Source organism: Micrasema longulum, unplaced genomic scaffold, assembly GCF_059751315.1.
Source record: "Micrasema longulum isolate JH-2025_06_02 unplaced genomic scaffold, ASM5975131v1 h1tg001582l, whole genome shotgun sequence".
Lineage (NCBI taxonomy): Eukaryota > Metazoa > Arthropoda > Insecta > Trichoptera > Brachycentridae > Micrasema > Micrasema longulum.
The window spans coordinates 127,246-145,959 of record NW_028278765.1 but is presented as its reverse complement, the minus strand read 5'-3'; the positions used below and the strand labels follow the sequence as shown (position 1 = coordinate 145,959).

Genomic DNA, 18,714 nt, shown 5'->3' with positions numbered 1-18,714 from the left:
TAAAAGAAATAGTCATTTGGCTACTGGTTTTGTTGATCTCCCCATAAATAGTAATAATGCACAGTGGCGGTTTTGCATTCAACCCCTCATCTGTTGATTTTTGTAAAGTAAAGAGCACGCCGGAAGTAGGCTGAGGTTCGTTCAAATCGGCCATTTTGCAGGAGAGCAAAAATGAACTTTTTAAAATGTTTTAATGCTCGTAACTGAATGTATACTCACATTATAACTTCCAGTATTTTTAGCTATATTTTTAGATTTCCAGAAGACCACTGAAGCATCATAATTACTGAAGTGTTTTTCTCGATATTTTACCCAATTGATCTCATAGAATACTGATTTTTTTTGTGCATATTATGTCGCTCAAAAACTCAAAAAGTAGAGATGCGTTAGTTTTCTCCTAAGAAAGAGTAATAAAAATGTGGTTTAACTGCATTCATAACTCAAAACAGCTAAATTTAGATTTACGATTGTGTACTTCTGAAGGTGCGATTTGTTGAACTGAATTAGTTAAATATATGACGTATCATTCGTCAAATTTTCGAGCAGGAATACCTCTTAAGCAACTGGTCACTAGATGGCTTGTGGCACCATGTGCAGAACGAGACGAGTTTTGATCGGAAATTAATTAAACCTATTATACTGGTTTGACTACCAACAACCTCATGTTTGACATTTTCCTATGTCATACAAATATAAAACTCAGGATTTCATCGAGTAAATCTGATTACACGGTTGTTCCGGCTGCACGCCTTCTTACAACAAAAGTTTAAAACAAAAAATTATTCAAATTTTACTTTATTTTTATTTACCTTTTAAATTGAACATGGGAATATGTAAAAGTCATAGAGCGCATAAAATGGGGTCAATTAAAATTATTCTCATGCTTGTAAAAATTAATGTCTATAGAATTCAAATTAAAATTCAATGCGATTAATTTTACAACACTTTCTTCCCGTTATTAGCGTAATTCAAACTATAAATTTGCACGTGAATACTTCAACTTTTTTTGAACAGTCAACATATGAAACTTGGACAGGGTTACGAATGATAAAATCAGACAAGAGAGTAAATCTGAGTCAGGTATAATTGATAAGATTGAGGTAGGGGGTATCAGATGGTTTGGTCATGTAGAACGAATGGATGACGAAAGAATGATAAACCTGGTATAAATGGCGAGAATGAACGGTAAAGTGGGACGAAGACGATCAAGAACGTGGCATGATCAGATTAACCAAAATCTGTCTGGTCATGTCAAAAGCAGGCAGAACCGAAGGGCATGTATGACAATATGTTTGAATGTGGAAGAAGCTAGAAATGTATGCCAGGATAGACGTGTATGGCGATCCATTCTCGCTCCTGCCCCTACGGAGAAATGGTGTGATGGTAGTAGTGTTAAATACTAAAAAAATAATTAAGAAGAATTATACACCTTTACACGAATTTTCGTGCTTAATTAAAGCGGAATGCGAATTTTAATTACTGATATTATTATTTTTGTTAGTATTGCGGGTGCTTTTAGTAATAATCTAAAGTATCAGTAAATTTTGTAACATTTACAATATGTGTACCTATGTAACATCAGGTACAGCATTTTTTTAGATTTCACAGATTTAATGAATAGGTACCTAACCTCGTGTTTTGTCAATTTTTTCGAACTTTCGTGATTCCTAGTGTTCTTTTATTTATTTATTTTTTTTATTGTTTTTTTCTTTCTTTCTGTTGACGCCCACGGGGCTTTTACATTATACATACTATATAATAAGAAAAAGTTACACATTTAACATAATTAACATTTTTTCAAATATAAAAATTATTAAAAAATATTTTTAAAATTTAAAAATAAAGTTACATAGTTAACATAATACACTATTAAGACATAATACAAAAATTATATTATGTTTATAATATAAGGCATAACAGGATTCAAATAAAACATAATTATATTTTTTTTTTTTTTTTTACACCGGTAAACTAAACTTTAAAGTGATGTTATCCAAAATGTGGAAAACTGAAAAGGGTTTATAAACTAAAAATATAAAACATAACACGGGCTAACTTTTAAGCATACATAAATATTCTAATCTAAATTTCTAATCTATTTTAATTTCTAATCTATATTTCTAATCTAAAGTTCTAATCAAAGTAAAGTTTTTAGGCCTAAAATATGTTTATTACGCAGAAAACAAATCGGCTTCAAGTAAATGTTTGTATTTTATGTTAAAAAAATTCCGTGGATCTATCTACCCCGAAATTACCCACCGTTATTTTTGTTATATTTGGTTAAGATCTGAGAACCAGAATTCATATCGTGGGATAGTTAAAATTCACACAGAGCCACAATCACACAACCAAACTACTGCCGACTCTAGGATCAACCATTCTGTTATTTCCATTCGTAATCTTCATGCTGAACTGATATTTTTAGTGTGAGGGTTTTTAAATTTAGATTAGTTTTTCGTACTTCTGGGATAATTGAAAAGATAAATCCTATAAATGTGTGAATCTGTTATTAAGAGAAAATTCGCATTGATCAAAAGTGTGCCATGTTACATAAATAATAGTATGAATTGTTTGAAAAAATACGTATTTTTTTCATAATTAATCAACTTTCCTCGTTTGTTTTAAAATTTTAACAAGATTGCAGTTGTATTCATGTATACGAACTAATCACTTTAAAATACACAAGAATAATATTAGAATTTTCATACGATATGATGTTTGTTATTACTCATATACGTGTATAGGTATTCTTAATGCATTCGATTATAAAAGTACAATATAACGATTTTTGCATTTTACATGCAATAGGCAAATATCACATACTACGAATACCAATAAAAATATATGAAATGGATTTAAAATAATTAATTGCATTTTCAAAATCAATATGGATACTGTGTAGAAATGTTTTCATACACAAATGTAAAAAAATTATTTAATTTAAATACATTGCTAGAAAAACGCGACGTGTTTGGCCTTGGTTGTCGTGACGTCAAGATTCGTGATAATGTTCGAAACGAATTTCAATGGCCGGGAACAAATAAATATGAATCGTGACGTATTAGGGACGTGGCCAATGGAATGACCGTTTTTGCGGGAATTTAAAATTATAAATTTAAAAATATTTTTTATGCTACTAATAATTAGCAAATTTTTTTTTTTGCTGGACAGTATTTCATCGACCTTTATTTTTTTTTTAATATTTTTTTTTTTTTAAAGTGATAATTCCCTATTATTACAACCCCGGGTCCGGGCTAAGAATACCGTTGTGTGTGTTAAATACAATCAGAATTCTGAACGAGCGATGAATGCTCTCAGTTAAAACTTTTTGAATAATTCTGCGCAATAAATAATTAATAAACTTAAAAGTATTAGTTGATTGCTGGATTAAGAAATCAAATCTAATTCTCCGAACTTGCATCATGTTAAATACTGAAATGTAACAATAATGGTTGGATGCACTCAGCTGCATTTAGGTATTTAGTTTGACGTCAGATCGCTAATCTCACCTCAATGCGCAAATGGCGAATTTCAATTGAACGAAGTTATGTAGAAAGCAGCCAATCCACAATTTGAAAAAAATATATATTGGTGTTATCGGGTGCCGTAAGGTCGATTCTATGTTCTGCTCAAATCAGCCAGGCCGCTTTTTAACGAAAAACTGTAATATCCACATTCTGAAAAAAGCGTTGATTACAAAAACGATATTTCACAAATTTACAGAAAACACCCACAGCACTATGAAAATTTTACGGTATAGATCCTGATTGGAAGATTGATGCCTCCAGAAATCTAGTTCTTTTAAATAAATTAAAGTGGATAAATACATAAATATTTTAATGGTAAAATTCATCAATTTCCAAATAGATGTAATAAAAAAACATTTTTCAATACAGAATGTCATCTCATACATTCAAAGTTTGATTGAGGTATCACCTTAGGCCTGGTCTATGAAGAAGTTTAAAAATTGAAAAATTGTTTTCAGGCGTTGCCTAGTACTTATCTGAAATAATTCGATCAGATAAATCTCTGTACAACAACAAAGATTTCAGCTCAACAATATTTGAGTATGTCTAAAAGCTCGCAGACTGGCCGGATTTCCTCCCTAGGAAGTTATTCAAATTTAAATTTATTTCAACAGAGAGGGAAACATTTTTGAGAAGGGAATATGGAAGTCTAGGCATTTACAGGGCTTATGACCTGTCATTGGCTGGTTTAAGTGGCCACTTATCTTAATTATTTCCAGGCATAAAACCAGTACGTTTAATATAGTCTACTGTGTTTTTGCTTATAAATCTCTAGATACTAAGTTATTAGTCAAAATAACTGCTGTTTTCAACAGCAAAAAAAATAGGGAAATATCACATACAACGAATACCTTTATCAATACATGAAATGGATTTGGAATAATTTATTGTATTCTCAAAATCAATATGGATATTGTGGAGAAATGTTTTCATACAAAACTTTAAAAATGACATCATAAAAAAATATGTCACTAGAAAAACGCAACACGTTTGGCATTGATAATTGTGACGTCAAGATTCATGACAATGTTCCATTAAAAATTTCAACCTTTTGGAACAAAGTTAAAAATTAACATGTATCATGACGTATTAGGGGCGTGGCCAATGCAATGACAGTTTTTGCGGGAATTCAAAATTACAAACTAAAAAATATTCTTCATGCTAGGTACTAATAAGTAGCAAAAAAAATTTTTTTTACCAGAGAATTTCAAAGACCCTTATTACTTTAGAAACGTGATATTTCCCTATTTTGTCGTTTTTCGTACTGAAACAATTTTTTACTGTTTTTTGCTTTATATAAAATGGTTTGACATTTCTTATAAAACAGTTACCTCATATTTAATTCATTTTGTAAGTTTTTTCAAAAAGCTCCCTGAGATTATGAGGGCTGTATAATTAATTTTAGTGTTTCCAATACCAAATCATATTGTATTAGATTTTTTTATTTTCGTATTATTGCACTCAAATAATTATTCTTTTGAATTTTACATGCCAGAAAGACACATGAAATACGGAAAACACAAAAAGAGCATTGCACTAAAAACCCTTAAAGTATTACTACCCTTAGTTTTGTGTACTTAATTTAAGCATTGACTAGATATCAATTACAATAATTTTAATTCCAGCTTAGTAAGAATAAGCGGCAATGCCTACCTGTGTAAAGTCTCAAGTCTCAACCAAGGTTTTTACTATTTCTTAGTTTGTTAAAATGTTAACGTACTTTGTACGCATACGTAAATGGTGGTGTTATGCAAAAATGCGTTAAGCCACCCCAATTTCAAACTGAGATACAGTCATCATTGTTTAACATAAGGCGAAATTAAAAAAAAAAAGATTAATTATTTATCTTGGCTTAAAAATATTTTTTTTTATTCAAAAGTTTTTTTTTTATAAATGCAGAAGACCGTAAAAACTTTACCTTTGTTATAATAATAACTATAAAAAAATCGAATATAATATATGTTTTTTTATGTAAATTTATCAATAGTACCTACCTACGTGTATATATTATTGCGATGGAAAATTTTGAGGAAAAAAATAAATAAAGCCTTGCTCTAAATCAGACGTTAAAAATACCTTGGGAATTACTAGTTGTTTAAATAAAGCTGGCGCGTTCGCAAAACTTACACAAACGCGTTTAAAATCTACAGGTGTTGATTTAAAAAAAGGTTATAATAAATTTAAACCAAATGTGCTATCTTTATTGTTTATCAATAAGTGTGTATGCACATTTATCCGATATAATTTGTACTGTGCATTTTAATTATACTGTATTATTTATTATTTTAATGAAAACAAAAAATATTAATAAAAAACATGCTTGTTTAAAAATAAATAAATATATTACATTTTCTTTAGTGATTTTTTTCCGCTCTAATCCAAAGAAGATTTTTAAAAACATTTAATACAATATCAAGATTTTAAAAATCAGTATTCTGTACATTTAAAATGTTTTTGTGTAAGTTTTGCGAAAGCGCCAGCATTCGATAATCTACCTATACGTAATTTGATAAAATAAAAATGTATATTTATAAACCAGTGTTTTTAATCCACAGCTTAATACATATACATCGAACACATATTATTACATTTTTACTATTAAGAATCGCAGCGAAATTCAGTCGAACGCAGAAGAATTCTATGTGTATTTTATTATCATATCATTAGCAACAAACAAAGCAATATTTGTCCATGTCACGCTCATGTGCGCGTCTGAGCGCGATAAAGACAGATAGTATTTTCATAATGCGTATGCCGTGCGATGTCATATCATGAGCTTATTCACAGATACTAAACAATGCGTTTGTGTAAGTATTGCGAATTCGCCAGCTTTAAAAAATCTACCAGTACTTCCAATATGAATTCCCAAATTACTGAAAGTTAACGGCCGTTCGTAATAAACAAAACTTATTGGCAATTTTGGCAAAAAAAGCGTCTTCTTCTGGGTTAACATGTTTTTGCATGTAGTATCATGTTAGCCATAAATTGATCTTAATCCGCAAGCATCTTAAAGCAGTGTTATATTGTTTTTAGTCTAGTTGCATGGTTTTTGGTTAAAAGATCGAGGTATTACAGAGAGTTTGTAAGCTTAAACAAATCCAAATATTTTTTCAAAGTCAGAATATGTCCTAGCGAACACGATTCTGACTAATTTATACTACTATAGTCCTTAAAATATAGCTTGATTAAAATGACAGCTGCCAAACTTATGTGACTATTGATGGGAAAATACTGATCACTGACCATATACCGATCAAATCGATGTTATCTATTTTTTTAATACAAACATAAAACTCTGTTTCTGAAAATTGATATATGAACGCAAAAACAAGCCTTTTATAGTGTATTGATTGATTTGGTGTTTATTTTGTAGAACTCCATATTTAAACTTGATTTCTAATATTATAACTTTTAAAGTGTGTTTAAGACAATTATTCACCAAAAAATAAGACATTTTTACTTTTTTCTTGAACAACATCTAATGAATTTTTTTTTTATTCGATCGGTTTACATTGACCAATTTGTCTCATCACTAACATTTTTGCAAAATGATGTAACCTTGTAAGAACGTCGTTAAAAATTAGATTTATTTTAGTTTTTTTTTGTTGGATTATGTTGTTTTATATGTCAAGCATTGTATTAAAAAAATAAATTAACATGCCAGATACCAATGATTTTTCGTGTGTCAATATAAATCACTCTTTAGACGTTACTACAAAGTTATGTCGTCACTTTTGCTAAAAACTGTCATTCTAATCAAGCTATATTTTAATGACTATAACTTTTTTTTTTTATTTTGTAGCTTGACACATTTTTGCAAAACACCAACCAAATATGTATGTCATATAACTAGGGATCTTATAATATATCAAGTTCTACGTATTAACATACAAATTTGTGTAAATCTTGACTTGGCGTGAGACTCCGCCACCTTCCGGCGCCATTTCTCCCAAATTGGATTATTCTAGTTAAATTCCTATATTAGGATTCATTTTCTTCGTATTATTACGTAAGAAGATTATACGTAATTGGTTTGAAATTTAAACAGCATAATTACTAATTTGCTTTTCTTCCCTAAAATATTTTATTTGTTTATATTTTGTATAGATCACTTATTATTATTATTATCATCTCACTTTTTTCATATTTATTTAAAGAAAAAAACAGCTAATTTTATAAAAATACAACGTTTACAAATAAACCAAAATTATTGGCCAATTGAACTTTTCTATAATATAATTCAGATAGATTCTTCTTATCGTTTCTTTGAATCCCTTCAAATATGTATGTGTATATTTACGTTTTTCCTTTTTTAAAATATTCTTATTATTTTTTACATCTAAGTATGTTTTTCATTCTTTATTTTAATTCTTAACTTTTAATTACTTTTACAAATTTTCTTCATTTTTTTACTTTAATTTTCTACAACTTCTATTTATGTTTTTTATCCTCCTTTTTGTACTTTGATTAATAACCTTACATATAATTACTTTATAATATGGAATCTTCACTGGTCCCTTAGAGTTAAGTCTAACTGTGTTAAATATAAAACTATGTAACTGTACTGTATGTTTCCTAAATAAAAAAATAAAAAAAAATAATATATTTCTTAAGTATGGGTGTAATTATAAGTTAAGGCCGTTTTTTCCCAAATAAAGAGAACACGAAAGAGAGAGATGACGACAAATCAGTCAATAACGTATTCTCCTTAATTCCTTCGATTGAACGCAAACAATAGTAGGTATAAAAAAAGCTCACTTACGTCTACTTGACATTCCACTTTGAAGGATTGTGATAAAATAAAATAGTATATGTAACGTAAAAGCAAACACAACATCTTCTTCAGCAGAAAATTTTCTTTCCAACTACGAACCTTAGCTGTTTATTTCAATTTTGGTGCGAATTTTTTTATTTGAGAAAAATCGGACACAACTTATTCTTTTAATACCTAATATGTATGTATATCGGCCTCGTGGTGTAATGGTCAGCGCGTTTGCCTGCCATGCAAGAGGTCTGGGGTTCGATTCCCGTCATGGTTGATATGAAATATTAATTTGAAGGGGTGTTTTCACACTAGAATATTTCATAGTCTCTGGACTGGTACCGGAAGCGAAAGACTGATCATCTTACCTTTATGTAACAAAATGATCAAGATACGCTGCGATTGGTGTACCAATTCAGTGCCCTATGCACCATTAGGTGCCGAAAGGGAATGACGATGATGTATTACTAAATACATTGAACCTGTGAAGTTTTAAAATAGTTAATTTTTTTCATGCATTTTCTCGAAACTTCGCAGTAAGAAACGTTACCGAGTGTAAAAAAAAATCTAATTGCCCGTTGCACTGAACTTCTTCATTACCTATATGGAGTAATGATGATCGATATTTAAACATCTCAAATACTCTTGTAATATGTAACACAAATACAGAATAATAGATGTTTCTTGTCAATTTAACCTCGTCCAGCGTCCGTCCAACCTCGAGCAAATGAGGAAAATGCGATTTCAAATACGATTTTTTTCATTAGTTTTTTGTGCCAAATGAAGTTTTTCTCTTGTTATTTAAGGAAAAAGAATAGTGTTTTTTAGGTATTCAGTAGTTTAAACTTTACTTTTACGGAAACAAAATGGCTGTCTTTGAAGTTTTACAAATTACGTTTACAAATTTAAAATATTTTTAATATTATATTTTGAGAAAATTACTATCATCAAATACCGCACACATCATTGTTTAAATACACATAATAGATACATTACTTTTGTAAGTACATGTGTATATTTACAAACACCATACATAATCACGAACCATAAAAATCAAGTTAACAATACTACCTACTATCTATATATTGTTAATTATCAGTACATATGATTTAAATGTGTTTTATCACTTATACGTTTAGTTGGTGGAAAATTATTTGGACTGGAGGCATTATAAACGTAAAATTGACTCATTAGTAAACATGAAAGCGTGAACTTTTGAACGAGATTTATAATTATCTTTTATATTTATTAATTTATTTATCAATATACATGGCACGAAAAAACTTTCTTAGGCACTCTTACAATAAAATATTTTATTACTTTAATTGGCAGTTATTTTTAGAAAAATTTACCATTTTAAAAAACCCAACCGAGCGGCGGTTTGACCAGCAGAATTATGTTCTGTGAAGTATGACTGTTTTGCTTTCTGTATTGACTCTCCCGCGGCCTCTGCAAATTCTACCGCTAAAGCCGCCGTCAGGCCCGTCAGTACTCAGGCCTTAGAAAAGGGGGTATTACAGAATCATTATTAAGTTTAAGCTCTATTTTTTTTTTAGGAAACTGGCAAGTTATTAAACAAAATAAGACGCATTTGTTTTAAAACTTGAAATTACTTTTCTTTTTTAATTTCCTGGTGCTCTTGAACATGCCAGCTTCAAGTTGTATCGTATATAACGGAATTATTATAGGTATTTTGAATAAAACTGGTTTTGTATATGAAGATTATAGGGTAAGTCCATGACAACAGCAATTTATTCAATGATGCTCTAATGTGAAATATCACTTTTTAAAAACATTTTTAAAGAATTAAAGGTTTATATAATACTGTCAAGTTAAAAATGATTTTTTGCTAGTTATTAGAAGCATAAAAAAATATTTTTAAAATTTTAATTTTGAATTCCCTAAAAACAGTCATTCCATTGGCCACGCCCCTTATACGTCACGATTCATGTTTATTTGTCCCTGGCCATTGAAATTTGTTCAGAAATCGAAAATTCACGAATCTTGACGTCACAACAACCAAGACCAAACACGTCGCGTTTTTCTTGAATTTCTTTTTTGCATTAATGTATGAAAACATTTCTCCACAATAACCATATTGATTTTGAAAATACAATTAATTATTCTGAATCCATTTCATATATTTTTATCGGTATTCGTAGTATGTGATATTTCCCTATCAACGTATTGCATTTGTGTCCTTTTTGATTTTTTTTTTACTTTCTAAACCCTAATTTTATAAATGACACTTACAAATAAAGGGATTTTTTGTTTTTATAACATTTAGCACCTCTAGGTACGTATCCTAATGGGAAGTTAAAATTTATCTTCAATTTTATCTACAAAGTAAAATTTAGTTTTCTGTATGAAAAATTCAAAGTTTACAATTTTTTTTCTAAACATGTTCAGTTACCGGTTACCGACGAAGATTCTTTGAATTTTCATACAAATATACACACTTTCCTACATAAATTTTGATATTAGTTTATACCGTCTCAGTATATACCGACGAAGATAGCCGTTCTGGACCTATTTTATTATTTCTATCGGATAGCATCTTGAGTCCATTTGCCCTAAAAATTGCTCTTGCGGCTTTCTTTTCAATGTGCGTTATTTAATAGTAAAGACGTCAAAAATTTGAATTCTGTTCACTGATTTTATTCACACAGACTTAGGTGATTCATGCCATTGAATATTATCCTAAAATTACGTATTATATAATAACCTAATATAATTTCTCTTATCAGTCAATTTGTGTGTTCGCCTATTGACGTTTTTAATTATTTTCGTAATTTTGGTTGATGATTCCACCGTCACGGGGTCAGAGGCATTTCTAATTTCTTTTTAAGATGACTGGACCAAATCCGACGCCATTTTATTCCAATTTCGCAATTTCTGCCTTTTTTTGTGACGAATTCAACAGGCGATGCACCAAACCAGGAAATTATGAAAGGTTTTCTTAGAATCTCTCTTAATGGTCCGTCGGGTATCCTAGACAGAGCATCATCATCATCACACCCCTATTCGCACCTGCTGGTGCACAAGGCACTACATTGAAACACCATATGTGGCGTATATCGATTTTTTATTGAATAAGGGAAAGTTATCAGCCTTACGCTTCAGTACCAGTCCACGGACAGTGAAATAGTGCGGTGTTAAACCACCTTTAAAATGAATATTTCACGTCGGGTCTGCAGACTTAGGACCGCAAGCATGGTCGGCGAATGCGCCAACCAGAAGCCGACTGATCCCCACTCGATTTCGTTCTTCAGGATTTTTATCTGAGAGTAGCCTTCGAGTCAAAAACACTCGTCCAGGGTTCTGGTTCTGGTTCTGGTATTCCTCATCCGCCTGAAAAAGAAAAAAAAAACATTTTTAGTACTGAGGTAAACACTTATTTTGTGGTTATTTTATATTTTTGGTGAAATCACGGTATAAGAATTTTCGACATTTTTTCGAGAAAAATCACATTAATTTTTTGTGTTCTCACGGGAATCGTACCCAAAACTTTTCGTGCATGAGTCAAGCGTATTAACCACTTCACCACGGACTTGACTCTACCTATCCACCTATTTATCTGAGAGAGCTCTTCCAACCTCTATCACAACACGGACTCTTTGTTCTAGTAACGAGAGAACCCTTTTAATACCCTTTCATCGCTCTTATTTTCTTGCCCCTTCTTTCACAGTAGTAGCTTCCTGATTGTAGAATAATCTACCCAATAATTTTAGAGACGCCCCTTCTTTATTTACATTAAAATCAAGATTGAAATGTCACTTTCTAAATAATTAAGTTGTTCCTTTATCATTCTTCTTTTCTTCCCATCCCCTCTCCTCTCTTCATAGTAAAGTGTTAATAAAAAAATTATAAATAAAAAAATTGTTAATCTTTTTTTTATTTTGTTAATATGTTAATATGTCTATGTACCTGTAATTTTATTAAACTGTAATTGCCTTAAGGCAATATGCCCGCCCTTATATCTATAAAAATTGTATATGGATATAAAGTGTAATTAAATAAATATTTATTCGTGTTTACTTAAGTTTCTGTGTATTTTAAGCTTGACATTTTTAGTGCTTACAAGCACCGAGAAAAATAAAAAGATTTTTTTTTTTAATAGTAGATATTATGTTAAATATTCAAGTTTGTTAGGGAAAATTATTGGTGGAATTTAATTGTGATTTATCATAAAAATAGGCGAGTTATTGATGAATTCGGAATAACCCGTGACTGGACTTGAAGATGTCACGAAAGTGGTGACACCGGTGGCTAGTTATTCTAAATTTGTGGATTTAGATAGTACTTATCTTTTATTTAAAGATGTTTTTTTTTTATTCTTTAGAAAACATACAGTCGTACAAAAAAACAATAAAAAAATATTAAAAATTAACAGACCGATTAATTTATCATAACTTAGTTACATATCTACTTTTACAAAACAAAAATACCATAAAAGAAATACGAGTTATGAGCTAAAAAAAGAAGCATAGATTAAAAAAAAATGGAATGTATAAATCTTTTATATGCATGCATGCTACTACTACTAAGATGTATATTTCGTGACATTAGTTATTCTAGTTTGTGTACAGGCACTTTGCTAGAATAAACTTTTCCGTAACTTCTAGATATAGAACATTTAAGTTTGTAAGCGAAAATTCTTGATGGAAGTTCATTGTATTCATTAAATTCTCTATCCTTACCTCTGTTTTGTACAAATACACTGAACTCCTTAATAAAGATACCAGTCTCGAAGACGTCGCGAAAACGATGAAACCGGTCACTGGATATTCCAAATTTGTGTATTAAAGTATCACTCGTCTTTTATTTCTATAATAAATTCTAGATGTAGGTTCTACAGTGCAGATAAAGAAACATCTATACTCATTTTATGTGTATGTGTGTTTATGTTTTACATCATAAAATAAACCTCATCGTCGGAGGACCACTGGTCAAACCCAAGGATGTTAAGGAGCTCGCCCCCTACCTAATAGCCCGATACTTTACGGATTAGGGTTTGGAAGGGGATATTTAGCAAAATGAGAACTCTCTTTCACACAGTAGCCAGGCCTTTAATAGACCTGGGCCTAGAGGGCGAGAACTATTCCGCCACAATAGACCTTTACAGGTCGCAGTGACGTCAGGTGCTTGTAAAATACTGACCCCCATCTCTAAGATTAAATATAAGAATGTACAGGCACGTCTAATGAATTGATTATGTGCGTAATTATTTTTGCACAAAAAACAATAAAATATTATTTTGTTTTTAGTTTTGAAAAATACGTAATATTAATCAAATTTATTTAGAGTACTCGACAGTTCATATTTCAGGTGATAATGATAAGAAAACACAGGTTTGAATAATAATTCAACACGTGTCCAAATTCGATGTAGATAATTAGCTGACCTTGAAGATAAAATAATTTATGTATCAATTAAATGGATTATTTTGAATTGTAGCAACCGATAATCACGTGAGTTATCTCGTTTGCAGATGAAATGAAATATTGTATAAACTATAGATATATATAATGGAATCATATCTATAAGCGGATGTTCATGATTATCATATTGTATTTTTAAGAAATGCTAGTAATGCTCTAACTAAGACAATAAAAATACTTGGTATTGTATACCTATATGAAAAAATATTACCTGTATTATCCAGTAGAAAGGAAAATCATTTCAAAAGAAATAAATTTATTTGGTGATTTTTTTCAAATGAAAATTTGCGTACTTATGATTTTCCCAAATTTTTCGATTTCGGGGCAATTTTCAACGAGTTGCTAATAACTCACTATTAGAAAATGGGAATCGAGTTGGGGTAAAGTGGGTTTCGAACTTCGGACTTTGGACCTTTGATCCGCGAGTCCGCAACACTAGCCACATGACCACAACCCGATTTAGTATCACCAATATTAATTTGCTTAAACGGTCACCTTCCTTACTCTATCCCTACACTAAATCTCTTTTCTTTTCTCGTTGTCTGATAAAGATTTTTGAAAATGGACAAAATACATGAAACGGTTATTTTTATATGATTAGACCACACTTGTACGCTGGCTAGCATTTCCTACATATTAAACACGTGTTATATGATATATGTATGTGCTGCTGACAGCACCATGTTTATGTTATGCGTGGTTCTGCGATTGCGCAAGCCTGAAGTTATTTGTAAGATTTTGAATCGTTAATTGTAAACTACCTTTGAATTAATAATCGGAGTAATTTTTTCGTATGTTTGCCAGTAAGGATAACAACCAGAAGTAAGTGATTTTTTAAAACTCATTTTTATTGATTTTTTAGATACTTTTATTTGCTGTTAGACTTGGTGCTTTTTAGAGACTTCTTTAAATTTTAAAATTTTGTTTAATCGTAAAGTTTGACAATATTGTTTAGTGTATGCTCGTCATAAATATGTAATATTTACACGATACTCTTGATACCTATTACCCGTTTAAATGCCGGACAAAATCAACAGAATTTAGAATGCTTTTGGGAAAGAAAAAAACTGTCAAAAGGGATAAGTTTTGTCAGAGGATATCTCTCTATTATTTTTCGACAGCAGAGCGTGTTAAATTGACGGTATAACATATATTTTAGATATTTTCATGCAAATGTTCATGTTAAACTTTACCATGCGCGAGATATCTCGCTTCTGGCACCCGAAGAGCTAAAGCGAAAACAATAATTGTAAAACACCTATGCAGGTAATTTTATTTAAAATTATTTTTATATGGGAGTCGCTTATTTTTTGTCTCACTTGTTATGTACAAGGCTTATAATTACTGCAATAGGTATGTTCTTTCTGACTGCTTCAACTATTGTGTGAGGATCTGGCGCGATAGTCAGCTGTGGCCTTGTTAAGGAACTTCTCCATATTTGCTCGCTGAAGAAGAAACCACAGAAAACTCATTCAGGAGAAGCCGGACTACTGACAGGCATCAACAGACCTTCCGTTCCACTTTGACAGTGTTCGGCGTTTTGTGTCATATTTGATTTATTTCAACAATTACCTTGACTATTTTTACCATATATGACATAATTACTTCACGTGATAAGTTTTTATGACTTATTACGGTTGCGATATCTCCCAGATCATCGTTCAGACTTTTATATAGCGCCTTTAGCTGCATGCGCTCTAAGCTGAATAAAGGACGATGCAAGTACATATATATGTCTCTCGTCGTCAATCTTAGGAACCTTTTTTATAAGCTTATTTCAAATATACTGAAAGAGATCAGTTTGTATGTTCCCAATAAATATACTAGAGCGAGATCTCATGCACTGTTTTACACACCCAGCGGTGCTATTCTGAACCGCTCTCGTGGCAGTAGAAAATACTTTAACCCCATGTATTTACATACAAAATACACGAGATAAAAGTGGTTTCTACGGCTGCGAGAGCGTTTGGAATATCACCCCAGGGCTGGTATTCCAAATGGAATTGCGCGCGAAGAGATCGCTCTGTTAGCGTGTATTTAGTACGTAAATACGCGTAAATAATGCCTTTCCTACGCGCGCTTTTGCATTCAGAATGCCACACCAGAAGCCGTTCAAATGCAAGTCAGAGTTCACCCGTTAATAGGGCAACTCGCTTGCTGAATATGGCTTCTGCGATCTGGATCTATTTTTCTGTACATATCGACAGTTTAGCAGCCATCTGCTTTCTATTCATTAACTCCTAACTTATATTTACAGTCTGCATTGCGTAGTGGGTTAAACCGCCCGTAAAGTAATGCAGACTACAATTTGTCAAAAAAATAAAAAACAAAAAAATGTAAGCACAAATAGGACAGTTCGATTCCCCATGTGCCCTAGTCTTCTCTGCAAATTCATTTTATTAAAATTTTTAATGAATCCTTAAAGAGCAGCAAAATTTAAATAAAATGTACTGTGATTAATCAGATTTTGTATACACATAAAATTCTGAATTGCTCATTGAATTTATCTCTCGAGATCAATTTTACTTTAATAGGCAATAATTTATGTTGCAAGAAAAATTTTTACTCAGCTCATTTCTCTTATCTTATTTGATATTGTTTTAAAAATTATTTTTATACTTTGCTTATCGAAAATCGTATCATCCATGCCTGCGACAAACAATCAAAAGTAAAGGATTAAAATGTATGTATAAATATTTAATAATTTAATAAACCTTCACAAATACTTCAATTATTAAGATAACGTTATTGATTTGCGCCCGTAATGCATTATTATTTGCGTGCTATTTAAGTATTCAGTTTAATACCAACTGTATCAATAATTTTAACACGTCACATTTATTGATTGATCGAGCCATGCAGTTTATTGGATTTTATAAAAGCCATAGATACTTTTAACCTCTTCTGGTTCGTGATTTACCTATGTACATACGGAATACGGAATACATAATTCAAAATGTAAATAGTTGTTTTTAGGTTTTCACGGTCACTGTTTTTAATACGTATCCGTCTTTTTTGTGCGAAAAATAACTTGTACCCACATAAACACATAATTTTTCTACATGACATTAGTTTACTCTGAAGATGGGTCCTGATCCTGACACGTTAGGAGAAACGTCAGAACAAATCCAACCTTCACAGGATCTCCCAAAAAATACCATACATAGTATTAGTTATATTTTTTATATTATATTCTCCCAATTTTTTCACAGTCAAGCCTCCTTAAAGGCTATTTGAAAAAACAGCACGATACTTGGTTTTTCATGTAGGCGGATATGCCTGTTTCATGCGATCGCAAAAATCCAAATGGCATTATTAAATTACATCGGATAGATTTATTTGTATTGCATTTTAAAAATATTATTTAAAAGCAGACAAACACACTTACCTGTACACCATGAGGCCGACTAATTTGCTTTCGGTTTCCTTTTACAGGATTTTGATGGGGTTTTACATAGCTTTTTAATTCAAATTTTTAAATAATTATTATCTCTTTTGTTTTTATTCCAATTAAATATTGTTAAATGGATCATGAACTACTATTGCGCTTATCTAATTATTACTTTGTAAATTACATCATATCGGTAATTTAGTTTTACGATTCTATCTACGTTTGGTCGTTTTTTATTGTACATTCTTGATATTTTGGAATCGAAAATACTATTTAAGTTCAAGAAGGTTATCTTCCGTAGCAAATATTCTCATTTCTGACCCCTGAATGTCATATTATTTATTACATTCTAGAGGTGATTATTACACTCTTCGTAGTATTGTAGTGCTTGCATTGCAAAATGTCTATTATAAGTTGTGAATTTAAACTAAATGTCACACGTATATCAAAATGTATTTATCGATTCGTTTCCTTTACTCGTCTTGTAGCAATCGTAGCAAAAAAAACCCAAAAAACTCAATCAAGGAAACACGCTGGTCAGTGTAGTTATCATACGTATATTAAAATTATCGGATTCTTTACTAATCTAATCTTCATCTCTGACAGAGGTCTCGAGTTCGATTCCTGACATGGTTGACATGAAATATTTATTTTAAAGGGTGTTTTTACAACTAGAATATTTCATAGTCCCTGGGCTGGCGCCTCAAGATATGCTGCGATTGGTGTATCAATGCAGTGCCCTATGCACCATTTGGTGCGGAAAGGGAATAATGATGATAAATCTTAATCTTTGAAAGAAAAAAAACACAATGTACGTCAATAGTTCTTCCGAATTAACCAATGATAGAGTGTTGATATAGATTTCCGGTTTCTGGGAAGCCAACTCAGCAATCAGCAGAACTCACCGATGAGAACTTGTGACGTCACGGGCGGAGTAATTTCAAATATACAAAACATTAAAGTGCTGATTATACGATACATAAAATGTTTTTGGCTTAGTTTCTAGTCTATTTTTTTTTTTTAATCACTGAATTACTCATTCAATGTAAGGCCCTCTCCAAAAACAAGAGCTTGTCTCTTTTTTATGGGGAACTGTATTAAAAATCAAAAACATGATTTTATAATTAAATATTTATTGAAACTGAAATAATGAACGCAATTTTTTTTTCCTAAACAACCTGGAGGAGTGTTTTGACTGGAAGACGGCTATTATTTTGTACTATGATTATATCGTTTTTTATTATTGAATTGCTGTAGAGCGTGTTTTTCAGTATTTGCATAAAATGCATTTCAGTGATGGGCGTGTTAAGGAGGCGCGTGGTCTGGTTGGTAGTTCGTAGCCATGACACGGAGCTTTTCACACGGTGCGCCGCGGCGGTAGCCGGTGCGCGGTGGTTGAAATGGTGAATGCAGAGCACACGGGAGGTGAACGAACCGTGGAAAGTGTCGAACGCCAACCACGAATCTAAAGATAAATCAATCCGATCCGTGATTTCATTTCGTCCGATACGTGCAATGCTTTCTACCGGGTTTCTATTTTACTAAAATAATCCATCTAAAATCAACGACGCATTATTAAATAGACGCGTTAGT

At 31.2% G+C, this 18,714-nt stretch overlaps 1 long non-coding RNA gene across 2 annotated transcripts in view; it reads left to right on the top strand.

The window, feature by feature from the left end:
* Positions 1 to 18,714, top strand: part of LOC148274782 (uncharacterized) — a 190,383-nt gene that overhangs the window by 47,546 nt on the left and 124,123 nt on the right. The window lies entirely within an intron of this gene.